General features: G+C 42.6%; 1 protein-coding gene across 5 annotated transcripts in view; it reads left to right on the top strand.

Annotated features, from left to right (window-relative positions):
- BAZ2A (bromodomain adjacent to zinc finger domain 2A) overlaps positions 1-12,032 on the top strand; it is a 305,747-nt gene that overhangs the window by 29,358 nt on the left and 264,357 nt on the right. The window contains exon 1 of one of the 5 annotated variants that reach the window (XM_033936978.1): positions 9,459-9,609. The exons of 3 other annotated variants lie outside the window; for them this stretch is intronic. The gene's annotated coding sequence lies outside the window, so the exon portion shown is untranslated. Of the gene's footprint in view, positions 1-9,458; positions 9,610-11,020; positions 11,301-12,032 lie in introns of those variants that run through there. One more of the 5 variants, XM_033936977.1, reaches the window with a different exon arrangement.

The following is a 12,032-nucleotide window of genomic DNA, read 5'->3' as shown; positions in this document are numbered from 1 at the left end:
TACTGTTCCTTCAGATTTTTGCAGGTCAGGTGCATGACTTTGCATTTCTTAGCATTAAATTTTAGCTGCCAAATTTCAGACCATTCTTCAAGTTTCGCCAGGTCTTTCATCATGTTATTTACACCATCCGGCGTGTCTACTGTATTGCAGATTTTGGTATCATCCACAAAGAGGCAAATCTTACTGGACAACCCTTCAGCAATATAGTTTATAAAAATATTAAAAAGAACAGGCCCAAGAACAGAACTTTGAGGCACATACCTTTCCTCAGAGCGATCTCCATTGATCACTACTCTCTGTCGCCTTCCACTCATGCGTCACTTGGGCTTTCTGGCCGGGAGGGAAGAGCCCTTACGTGGGGTTTGGATCCTTGCTGGATTGAGGACATTGGGATAAATTTGGGATAATGGGGAAGTAAGACCTTTTGATTTTTTGCAGGAGGAATAAGGGTTGGCTGCTTGGAATGCATATCATTATACCCAATTATGCTTATTTATAAACAAAAAAGCTATTTGGGACCTGAGCTTGGGTGAAATGGTTCTGGAAAGGGCTTTACAGTTGGGGGTAGGTGGGGGTGTGTGGTGTCTCGAAGCTTTACCAAGCTTTATCATCGGGAAGTGCCCCGGGATCCTTATAAAGAGTCCTGGGAGAGGGACTTGGGTATCTCCTGCACGGAAGGGACCTGGCAGAAGTTTTATAGGAGATTATTCCACCTTTCGGTCTCCTATGCAATAATGAAAAATGGATTTAAAATGTACTATCAGTGGTACTTTACCCGCACTAGATTGGCTCACATGTTTAAGGGGGGTAGTGATCTCTGTTGGAAAAATTGTGGGCAAACAGGTGACTTCATTCATATGTGGTGGACCTACCCGATTCTCCGCTTCTTTTGGCAAATGGTGGGCCAGTTGGTGGTAAGCATCACCAAGGGCCACTGCCCTTTACTAACGGGTTGCTATTTACTGAATGCCCTAATGCCCGGTCATACTCCACCCATGCAGAAATTGGCGGCTTATATTTTTACCACCGCCCGTGTGGTTCTGGCAGCTGGTTGGAACTGTCCAATGCCACCAGGATGCTCAATGCTGTGTGCTAAATTAGATTATATTCAGCTTATGTCTAAATTAACAGCACTGTGTGGTAAGGGGCTGGTAGCATACCATAAAGTGTGGGACCCATACACGGAATGGAGAGCTAATCCGTGACTGAGATCCATTCGAGGAGAATCCTTGTATTATTTTTCTTTTTATACAGACTTTATACTTAGCAGGTAGAGGGAGATGGGGAGGCAGGGAGGTTGGGGGGTGGAAGAGGTGGGGTGGGGATTAGGTGAGGGTTGTTTTGTAATTGTGTTTAGTTGTTCTTTGGTTGTGAATGCAATTGCTAAGTATTATTGGTTTTATCTGCTGTGAGAATTTCTTTGTATCTATATTACAAAATTTCAATAAACAGAATAAAAAAATTTTGGATGTTTATATCTACAATAGCAAGTATAGTTAATTAATGTTTCTCAGCTGTTTATAGTATGTATACTATACCTAGTTACCTAGTGTTTCTCAGATGATCTCTATTTATCATAATTCGATCATTGTATCACTTGCTTTCCAAATATGTCTTGTCCATATGTCTCGACTATACTGTATGTATGTACTCCTGTAACCCATTCTGGGCTCTTTTGGGGAGGACTGGCTAAAAGAATGAATAAATAAATAAATAATGGAAGACCAGTGAGAATCAGGTTACAGTAATCTAGGTGATGAGGTTATGGATGAGGGTCTTGGCAATGTGCTCAGAAAGTGAGGGTCTGATTTTAGTAGTATTGTAGAGATAGAAACAACATGTTTTGGCAACATGATGGATATGTGAAGAGAAGGAGAGAGATAAATCAAAGATTATCCCAAGGTTGCAAGCTGAGACAGGGATAAAGAACTGGGGATGAGAAGAGATGGGTTTAAGTCAGTGGTCTCAAACTCAAACCCTTTACAGGGCCACATTTTGGATTTGTAGGTACTTGGAGGGCCTCAGAAAAAAATAGTTAATGTCTTATTAAAGAAATGACAATTATGCAAAGATAAGGAGCTCTGTCTTGGCCATGTTTAATTTTAGATGGCAACGAGACATCCAAGTAGTGATGTCAGACAAGCAGGTTGAAACCTGGGACTGAATGTCTGTCGAGATTTCAGGTGTAGAGAGATAGATTTGTGAGTCACTGGCACAGAGGTGAAACTGAAAGCCATGGGAGGAGATTAGAGCACCAAGGGAAGACTTGTAGATGGAAAAAAAGAAGTGATTCCAGGACAGAGCCCTGAGGTGCACTGACCGACAGCAGGATGGCAATGGAGGAGGATCCACCACAGCATACGCTAAATGTGCGATGGGAAAGATAGGAAGAAAACTATGCAATAACAGAGTTCTGAAATCCAAGTAAGGACAGTGTATCGATGAGTAGGTACTAATTTACTGTGTCAAAAGCTGTGGATAGATCAAGAAAGATGAAGATGGACTAGAGGCCTTTAGATTTGGCCAGAAGCAGGTAATTGGAGACTTTTGTAAGGGCATTTTCTGTAGAATGAAGAAGATGAAAGTCCAATTGAAGTGGGTCAAGGATAGCTTGAGTCACGACAACGGCATTGAACAGTCGTTCAAGTAGTTTGGATAAGAAGGGGAGGAGGGAGACAGGATGATTATTGGAAAGGCAGGTAGAGTCCAGCGAGGTTTTTTTGAGGAGTGGTGTAACAGCATGTTCGAAGGCATTGAGCACAATTGTGATGGAGAGTGATAAGTTGAGGATATGGCAGTAGCGCAGATAGAGGGGATAACAGTAGGAGAGATAGTGGTAAGTAGGTGGATGGGGATGAGATGAGAGGAACAGGTGGTTAGTTTGGAGGAGGAAAGAAAATTGTGCAGTTTCATCCTCAGTAATTTCAGGAAAGGAAGATAAGGTGGCAAGGAGGAGGGACGGGGAGGTGGTTCTGTTGAGAATTCAAGGTTAATTTTGTGAACCTTGTTAAAGAAGTTTACATCATGACCAAATGCTTTGGCCAACCGCACCAGTGACAAATGTGACACTCCTGTCTGCAAGGATGTGCACCTTTGGTTGTTTTGACCGAGAACTGGAACAAAGAGTTCTGACTTTAAAATCAGCATCTAAATTTGAACAACTGTCAGTCAATTTCAGTAATATTATTGAAATCGGATAATCCACTACTTAAAGGGAGAGAAGTAGCAGTTGGCCATGTAGAACTACTGACAATGACATTTTTTTTGCCTCTACTTTGGCTGCAAACTAAATCTTTCTTCTCGTTCTGTCCTTCTTCTTTGCAAGTACATTGTCAATGCCGACCATGCTGCATGATGAAATATCTGGCCTCTGCATGATTAGAAATTGTCCTCCTTCTTCGATTTTCATTATGTCTAATGCATCACTTGTAGCAACATCAAAAAGATGAACAAAACATTCAATTCTCGATTCAATAGATCACATTTGTTGCATCTGTACTGGTTCTTTTTCAGCTTCTCATATTATCATAAAGCTTCAACAATATGTGATTCCCTGAGTCTATTCGTTGATGTGGCAAGAACATAAGAATAGCCTTAATGGGTCAGACCAATGGTCCATGTAGCCCAGAATTCTGTCACTAAATCCAAAGGCCTCTACTCCATCCTCATCCTTCTTGATCTATCTGCAGCTTTGGACAAGGTAAATTATCACATACTCATCAATATGCTGCCCTTGCTTGGATTTCAGGGCTCTGTTATCACATGATTTTCTTCTTGTTTTTCCCATCGCACCTTTAGTGTATGCTGTGGTGGATCCTCCTCCATTGCCATCCTGCTGTCGGTCAGTGAACCTCAGGGGTCTGTCCTGGCACCACTTTTTTTTCCATCTACACTTCTTCCCTTTGTGCTCTAATCTCCTTCCATAGCTTTCAGTATCACCTCTATGCCAACAACTCACAGATCTCTCTCTACATCTGAAGTCTGAACAGACATTTAGTCCTGGGTTTCAACCTGATTGTCTGACATTGCTACCTGGATGTCTTGCCACCATTGAACCTGGATGTCTCACCACCATCTAAAATTAAACATGGCCAAGACTGAGCTCTTTATCTTTCCACCTAAGCCTGTCTCTCCTCTTCTGTGAACACCTTCATCCTTCCTGTCTTGTCGGCTCACAACCTTTGGGGTAATCTTTGACTGATCTCTCTCCTTCTCTTCACATATCGAAGACTGCCAAAACTTGTTTTTTCTCTACAATATCACTAAAATCAGACCCACCCTTTCTGAGCACAGTGCCAAGATCCTCCATCAGCTCTTACCTAGACTACTGCAACCTGCTTCTCACTGGCCTTCTGCTAACACCCATCTCTCCCCTTCAATCTGCTCAGAACTCTGCTGCACTCCTCATATTCCACCAGTGTTGCTATGCTCACATTACTCCTCTCCCCAAGTCACTTAATTGGCTCCATTTCCACATACCACTCAAACACCTCTTACTGACCTACAAGTGTATTCGCTCTGTAGCTCCTCAGTATCTCTCCTCTCCCCACACTCCCCCTGGGCACTCTGCTCATCGGATAAGTCTCTTATCTTCCCCTCCTCCTCTACAGCCACTTCCAGACTCCATCCCTTCTACCTTGCTGCACTGTATGCCTGGAACAAACTGCCTGACTTGATATGTCAAGCTCTGCCTCTAGCAGTATTCACATCCAGAGTCAAAGCCCACTTCTTTGAAGATGCTTTCAACTCCAAACTCTAACCCACCTTCTAAGTACCAATATCTATCTTATCTTTCCTTCTGTAATTTCTCCACCTAAGCACAATGTATTGATGCGCCTTCTTGTCCAGCTTGTCTGTCTTGATTAGATTGTAAGCTCTTTTGAGAAGGGACTGTCTCTTCTGTTTTGATGTACAGCGCTGAGTTTGTCTATAGAAATGATTTAGTAGTAAGTTTTGTTTATATTTAGAGAGGTGCTTGAGAGTAGTGTAACAGTCGTAGGGACTGCTTGCAAGGTGTCGTGAAACTATAGGACTTTGTTTTTTGTTGTGTTTAGTTTGAGTTTATTGATTGTGGCCCAAGTATGTATTTTGTCTATACCACTGGATATTTTTTTGAGAGACATGTGCGTTGTGTTTGATCAGGATGAGCAGGAGGTTGTCATTCATTGTTGAAATTAATGTGACCCAATGAACTCATGAAAGAGGTTGTATAGTATTGGGGATGGATAGTGGCGATCTTTGAGGGACGTTGCAGAATGCTTTCCATCTTCTGAAGAATGTTCCAGACAAAGTATTTCCTATTCTGTAAGAAATCTTTGAACCAGCTTAGAACAGTGCCCTCAATGCCTATTTCATTTAGTTTGGTTAAAAGTAGGTGGTGGTTGACAGTCAAAGGCGGCTATACGTATATCAAATTGGAGTAGAACTGCCTGGTGTCCCATGCTTAAGGTTTGTTTGATTTTGGTGGTTAAGGTTAATAGAAGTTATGTGCTATGTTGTAAGTGAAACCTGAACTGTGAGGAATAGAGACAGGAGAATTTTTTGATATAAGTTGAGTTGTTTATAGATATGCACTTCTAGAAGTTTTGTAAATATAGGGATGTTAGCAATGGGTCTGTAATTTGAAGATTTGTGAGATCTGTGTTTTAGGTCTTGGGAATAGGGGTGAGGGCAATATGACCCATTTGAGGTGGTAGTTGGCCATGCTGTAGTAGGTTATTTAGGAGTTTCGTTGGCCAGGATTTAATGTGATATGGGGCAATCTCTAATAAATGAGTGAGGCATTTGTCAAGGATGCTGCAATGAGTGGATTGTTTTAAATAGCTGGGAGGCAGTGTCAGATGTTAGAGGCTTGAAGATACTGTATTCAAATTCAGTCACCTGTACAGGGGTCTGTTGTCATTAGGTGTAGTGTGTATTCTGGTGTTAGTGATGGTTGTCTTATCAACCTCGTACTGTATATTTTTGATCTTATTTAAGAAGTCAGCTAGTATTTGGGCATTTGGTTGGGAATTAATGTCAGATAGACCTGGTTTTGTAGGTGTGCATTAGGCAAAATAGTTTTTGGATAACAAAATTTTTGTTTTCTATTTCATGAGTGTAGTGGGTTTTTTGGCTTCAGTGATATTGAATTTGATTGCAACTCTCTGGGCTGTTTTATGTTTTGGTAGGTTGCTTTTTTGTCGTTGTCTCTTAAGTCTTTGGCAAGATTGTTTTTCAGCTATTAGGTTTTCGGTAAACCAAGGCAAGGGTTTGGTAGTTCTTGTGTTGCGGTGGTGTAGTGGGACTACTGCATCCAGTTTGTTCAATTGTGTTCCAATTAGTAAGCGTTATAGTCAGATTAATTCAGAGGCTTTATTCCAGAACTGGTTTGTGTTTATCCTGCTTCTTGTTAGTGATTTTTTTTTTAAAATTGGTATCCTTAGTGGATGTACAGGGTAAAATTGAAGGACAGTAGATAATGAATGATCTGACCAGGGAACTGCAGTCCATTCTGTATCAATGATGAGGTGTGTGGATGTTATAATATCTAAGGTGTCCTTTTTTTGTGTGTAGGACCTGATGGTTTTAGGTCTATTTGACTATCGAGGAGGAATTTTTTTGAAACTGGAGACACTAGTGTTGTCTTGGGATTGTAGTGGAATATTTATGTCACCTAAGACAATTACTCTTGCATATTGGCAGGTAAGGTTTGAGATAATTTCTTGTAGTTTTGTCGTATTATATGACCATGATCCAAGGGGGTGATGAACCAGCAGTATACCCATATTGCAGGGATATATAACAGAATTAACTTCTAATTTGCATATCATATATTGTAGATCAGGGAGAATTGAAGAGTCTGTTAATGTGATTTGGAAGAAGTTTTTGTAGACTGTGAGATCACCTCCACGTTTGTTCAGTCTGGGTATGTGGATAACACTGTATCCTGGTGGGCATAGATGGGGTAATTGTGGGGCGGTTGTGTCTTTGAGCCAGGTTTATGAAAAGAAGACAAGGCCCAAGTCATTTGCAGATATCAGTTAATTTAGAAATAGTATTTTTTTGCCTACAGATCTGGTACTGATGTTAATGTAAGGCAGAGGGGTGGTTGCTCTTTCTTGCTTAGGTTAGAATGAGTTCTAGCAGGAGAGGGCCTGGGTTTCCTTTTTTTGTGGACCGGTTGCTGGAGATTGTAGGGATCAGATTGTAGTTTGTGAAGAGGGTCCGCATGGTTTGGAGTTATGATTTGTTGGATCCACGTTTGAAAAGGTTTACTTACGGTTTGGCAATCTTCTTTTAGGTTTAAAAGGCTTAGAAAGATTAGGAATTAGTGCATGGTACTACTTCATGATTGAGGTTTATTTTGCGATGTTGGTTGGAGGTTTGGACGAAAATAAGAGAATTGACCCAATGACCTCCACAGACAAATCCAAGAAGAAACAAAAAACCAATGTGGAGAAATGATGTTCCTGAGATGGACTTTATTAATATTAAAATAATATTAAAACTTGGCAAACCACATAAAAACTTCTAGGATGCAGTCCGCTGAAAAGCTTTGGACCCTGTTGGAGATTTGGAGAATGAGAGGATTTAAAATTAACCGACTGGAGATTACCTTGGTGTAGTATGATGATCTTCACTGGTTGTTAAGTGGAACATTCATGGGTTCCAGATGGTTGATTGTTCTCTGGTCCACTGAAGTATGTTGTAGCACTATAGAAATGAGTAGTTATAGTGTAGATGTGAGGTAATGTAGTTCTTGTTCTCAGTTTGGATTTTAGTTGGTTTTCATTTCCTTTATAATTCCCCCACTTGAGCACCGTCTATCGATGCACTTTCTTGTCCAGTTTGGCTGTCTTGCCTAGATTGTAAGCTCTTTTGAGCAGGGTCTTTCTCTTCTATGTTTTGATGTAGATAATGACACGGTGACAAAATTCATCACCGTTCCTGTCTCCGCGGATAACCGCGGGAAATAATCCCATGCCATTTTCTAGTGTCTATTTCAACCTCAGTCCTTCTACACCAGCATTCTTCAAAGCAAAGCTTGTGGGTCAGTGGTTGTGGCCATTCATACTCTGATTCTTCCCTCTCTCCTTAAAGAATTACATGAAGATGGTTTCCTGTGGTTATCCGCGGGATGGGAACGGTGATGAATTTTGTCACCGTGTCATTCTCTATTTTGATGTACATTGTTGTGTATGTCTAATAGCGCAATAGAAATAAGTAGTAATAGTTTCTTTTGTGAACTGCACAAAATTGTGCAAAGAAGTGCACCTTTGGCCTATGCCTTAGGCACGTGGCAGGAGTTTTTGGGGGCAGAGCGACTCTCCCACGCTGCTCCGACTCACTCCCCTCCTCTGCGGACACTGGGTCTTGGTGGGAAAGCTCCTGGTGGCAATTAAGCTGCCCTATATTTAAGACATAATATGTAGTTGTTTTTGTGAACGGCACAAAACTGCAAAAACGCGTACCTTTTGGCTTGCACCTTAAGCAAGTAGCAGGAGCACTAGGTAGGTAGAGTGACTCACCCACACCGACCCAATTCGCTCCCCTCCTCTGCTGACACTGGATCCTGGTGGAGCAGCTCCTGGTTGCAATGGAGCTGTTCTGTATTTAATAAATAAATATTAGCAGTTGCTTTTGTAAACTGCTCAAAGAAGCACACTAAGAAGTGCACCTTTGGCTTGCACCTTGAGCATATAGCAGGAGTGACTCATAGAGGAGGGAAGTGTTGGCAATGGAGTTTTCTGTATTTAGGTTTGGTGCTTTTGGGTTCCCATTAATGGTGGCATGTAGCTGGAGCGTCAAAGGGGCAGAACATTTATCTTGCTTCTTTCAGTTCTTTCTGAAATGCAGCTGCCAAAACTGAATACAGTACTCCAGATGAGATATCACATGGCCTTTACAGGGGCATTCTTAATTGGCAAATATTTGATCTTCAGACTGGTCCTGGGAGGTGTGCTCCATTCCCCTGCCTGGGTAGGGTCCACTCTATATAAACTACTCTTAAAACCTCTAAAGATAGAGATTACAGTTATTCTCTAATCTAGGCTGGGATGTGATTTTACTTTTTTCCCGTTAAAAAAAAAAAAAAAATTAAAAACCAACAAAACTCAAACAAAAAAAGTTTTAAAGCTGGGACTGTCAGACTTCCCCCCAAAAACGTTTTTTGTTTTTTTAAGCAGCAGTGCAACTGCTAAACATATGAACATGCTATAACTCCAAGAATAGATGCATTAAAAAAAAAAATATTTGCTTCTAAACTATAACGTGTAAACGAATCAGAGCTGATTTACATTGCTTTCAGAAGACCTGGGCGAGTGGCTGATGCTCCCTCGGCTTTGCGATAAAACATCAGTTAATTCGGTGTCCATTGCCTTTCTATGCATGTCTCTGAAGCTTGAATTAGCCACACATCATCTAGCAGGCACTTTGTTTGAGGTGTGCCAGCAGAATGTGTGCGCTCGCGCACAGGAAACAGCAAAACTACAACTAAGCAGCCCTTCGTTTGCTAAAGGAATCGGAAGATAATATGTCAATGTTTACAAAGAAATTTAATATTATAGCTACCAGAGAAGCACGAGAAAATGATTCTGCAATCGATATTGTTGTGGCACTAATGATCGGGTATGTTAATGAATGTTTTCGGTAGTGGGTTAGTGTCGTGGTTGTTTTTTTTCCAAGTAGATGGTGCTTTTTTTAAGAAAAAAATGGCTTCAGTCTGGCTGAGGCTGATTCTCCAAAGACGCCGGGCTGACTTCTACGCCTGTAATGCCTCTACCTTCCTGACGTGGAGGAGTTGCACATCTGCTTCCAAAGCACCTTGCAGCTGAAACAAGCGGAAGTATCTAGCACAATGTGATGGGTGAAAGGGAAGATAGGCTGAGCGAAAAAGCTCTAGTAGTTGCATGTATCCCCATAGACGCAAAGGGTTTTGTAGGACTGTCCCTCCTGGGTACTACGTTGTCTGTTGCACACTGAGCTGATGACATCGACGTGGTTCGATGTCTCTCTCTCTCACACACACACATACACCCACACAGCTGGAGCTGTACAATCCATTTTCCCTGAGCAGTGAAGGTAAAAGAAAAAAAATTAGGGTTCTAAATAGAGAAAGTAACGTAATAAAGAACTCGAGTTTCTATTACTGATAAGTGGTACTGCTGATTGGAGCGTTAAAATCCTAGAAAGAAGTGACTATGGGAGCTCTGAAGGCCACGTGGGTTCTTTCTTTGACCTACCCGGGGCCGATACAGTCACTTGATTTAGTGACGCACTATATTTTTTTAATGGTGCAGAAATGTTAAGACTAAAATATTCCGATTGCCAACTGCGATCAGGGAAGGGCGGCAGTTTAGAGAGATGGAGCTGAGCGCGGTGGTACTTTCCTGTGCATGTGTCCTGAGAGCGGTCCTGCATTAAAAACCCTCACCTGAGATGAGTTTGAGTTGAAGGAAATTAATGACTTAATCAAGGTCACTTGGAGAGTGGAGGGGGCGGGAGGTTCCAGAGTCGCCGGTTTATAGAATGCGTGCAATTCCCAGTATTCGGTTATTTCTCTTTAGATGCTTTGGATATCAGAATAGCGTTACCCTATGGCTCCAGAAAAAGGAGGACGGATTGAGACAGCAGAGTTTTACTTCCATTGAAAGCAACAGAAGTAAGGCCAGATAGAAACATCTGGAGCCATAGGACAACGTTTGTAGAGATCCCTTTTGGAAAAAAAACCCTACTTTTTCCTCACCCCCTCCTTGTTTCTTGGTTTTGCTGATGTAGTCAGATGCATCCCATCGAAGGTTCTTTGGCAGTATTTGTATTCTAGGCTGCATCCATTCTTCATCTAGGCCACCGAGGGATGTATGCATTGCCCCACAAGGCATATACCACGCACACAGGACTCTTTTATAGCTAAACGGGTCACTAGCAGTGACCATGTAGAAGAGAAAAATGCCATCCCGTCACATTGAGAGAGACCAGAAGGGAGGAAAGGGCATGCATCCCGGGCTCTCTACCAGGACGAGGCATGGAGTTTGTCCAGTGGTTTGGGTTTGTTTCCCCCTCCGATCGTTCACGCTGTAGAGAGCTATAACGGGCGTACGTCTCCTGATTCACCGCGAGGGTGCAGGGACCTCCCCGGCAGCATCCGAGCCTGTGCTCAGCCAGCATCTTCCTGTTGGGTAAGGCGGGCGCTAGGACCCCGCGGCGCCCCGGCTCTTCTGAGACTCCGCCCCCTCTTCGCGCCGCTGAGTTCCGGCTCGGGGGCTTCTATTCTGTGCGGCCTCGGAGCGGCCTCGCTCCCATCCTCAGCCCCCGGCCAGGTGAGCCGGACCCCACTGCCCGCTCGCAGCTGGAGGAAGGGGCCCCTGGGAGGAGCAAGGGAGGGCTGGGGCACCGAGAATGCCGGCTCTTTGGCTATGTTTCGTTTTGGTTGCAAATAGCCGCGGCCTATCCGGCATCTATTTATCTTCCTCTAGGCTGGATGGGGGGAGGGGTGTTGCTAGGGAATCTCTCTCCTTGCCGACTGTAGGCTAGGAGGAGCCCCCCCCCGAATCTTTTTATCACCCCTCCGAAAAAAAAAAAAAAAATCTGGGCCTCCTCCTCTCTTCTACAATGTCTTCTATTCCTGAATGTCGGCCCATTCAGTCTGCTTGCTCAGTTGCAATTTTTCACTTGGGTTGGGTATGGAGATTTATTGGTTCCTTAGTGAAACACCAGCTGACCCTCCCAGTCTAACCGTTCAGATAATCTGTCAACCCCAGTCCTAAACATGTTCAGAGTTGGCTACTGTTGTCTCCATTGGTGGATCATTAACCTCTTAATTCTATAAACTTGTGCATACAAAATTGTGTGTGCAGGTTAAGTATAGTTTTATGTGTAACTTAATTGACAAGCTGCTAATTGGCACTAGTTAGTTATTGGTGATGGAGTTAATTTGCACTAATTTGTAATTATGCAGATAGCTACACTTAATTGGTATTTTATGACCTTATCATTCTAATTCTGTATCCCCAGATACTATAAAGGTCACCCTTTGGGTGTAGATCTCAGAT

Source organism: Geotrypetes seraphini, chromosome 3 (genome assembly GCF_902459505.1).
Source record: "Geotrypetes seraphini chromosome 3, aGeoSer1.1, whole genome shotgun sequence".
NCBI classification, from domain to species: domain Eukaryota; kingdom Metazoa; phylum Chordata; class Amphibia; order Gymnophiona; family Dermophiidae; genus Geotrypetes; species Geotrypetes seraphini.
This window is presented reverse-complemented; position numbering and strand designations above follow the sequence as displayed.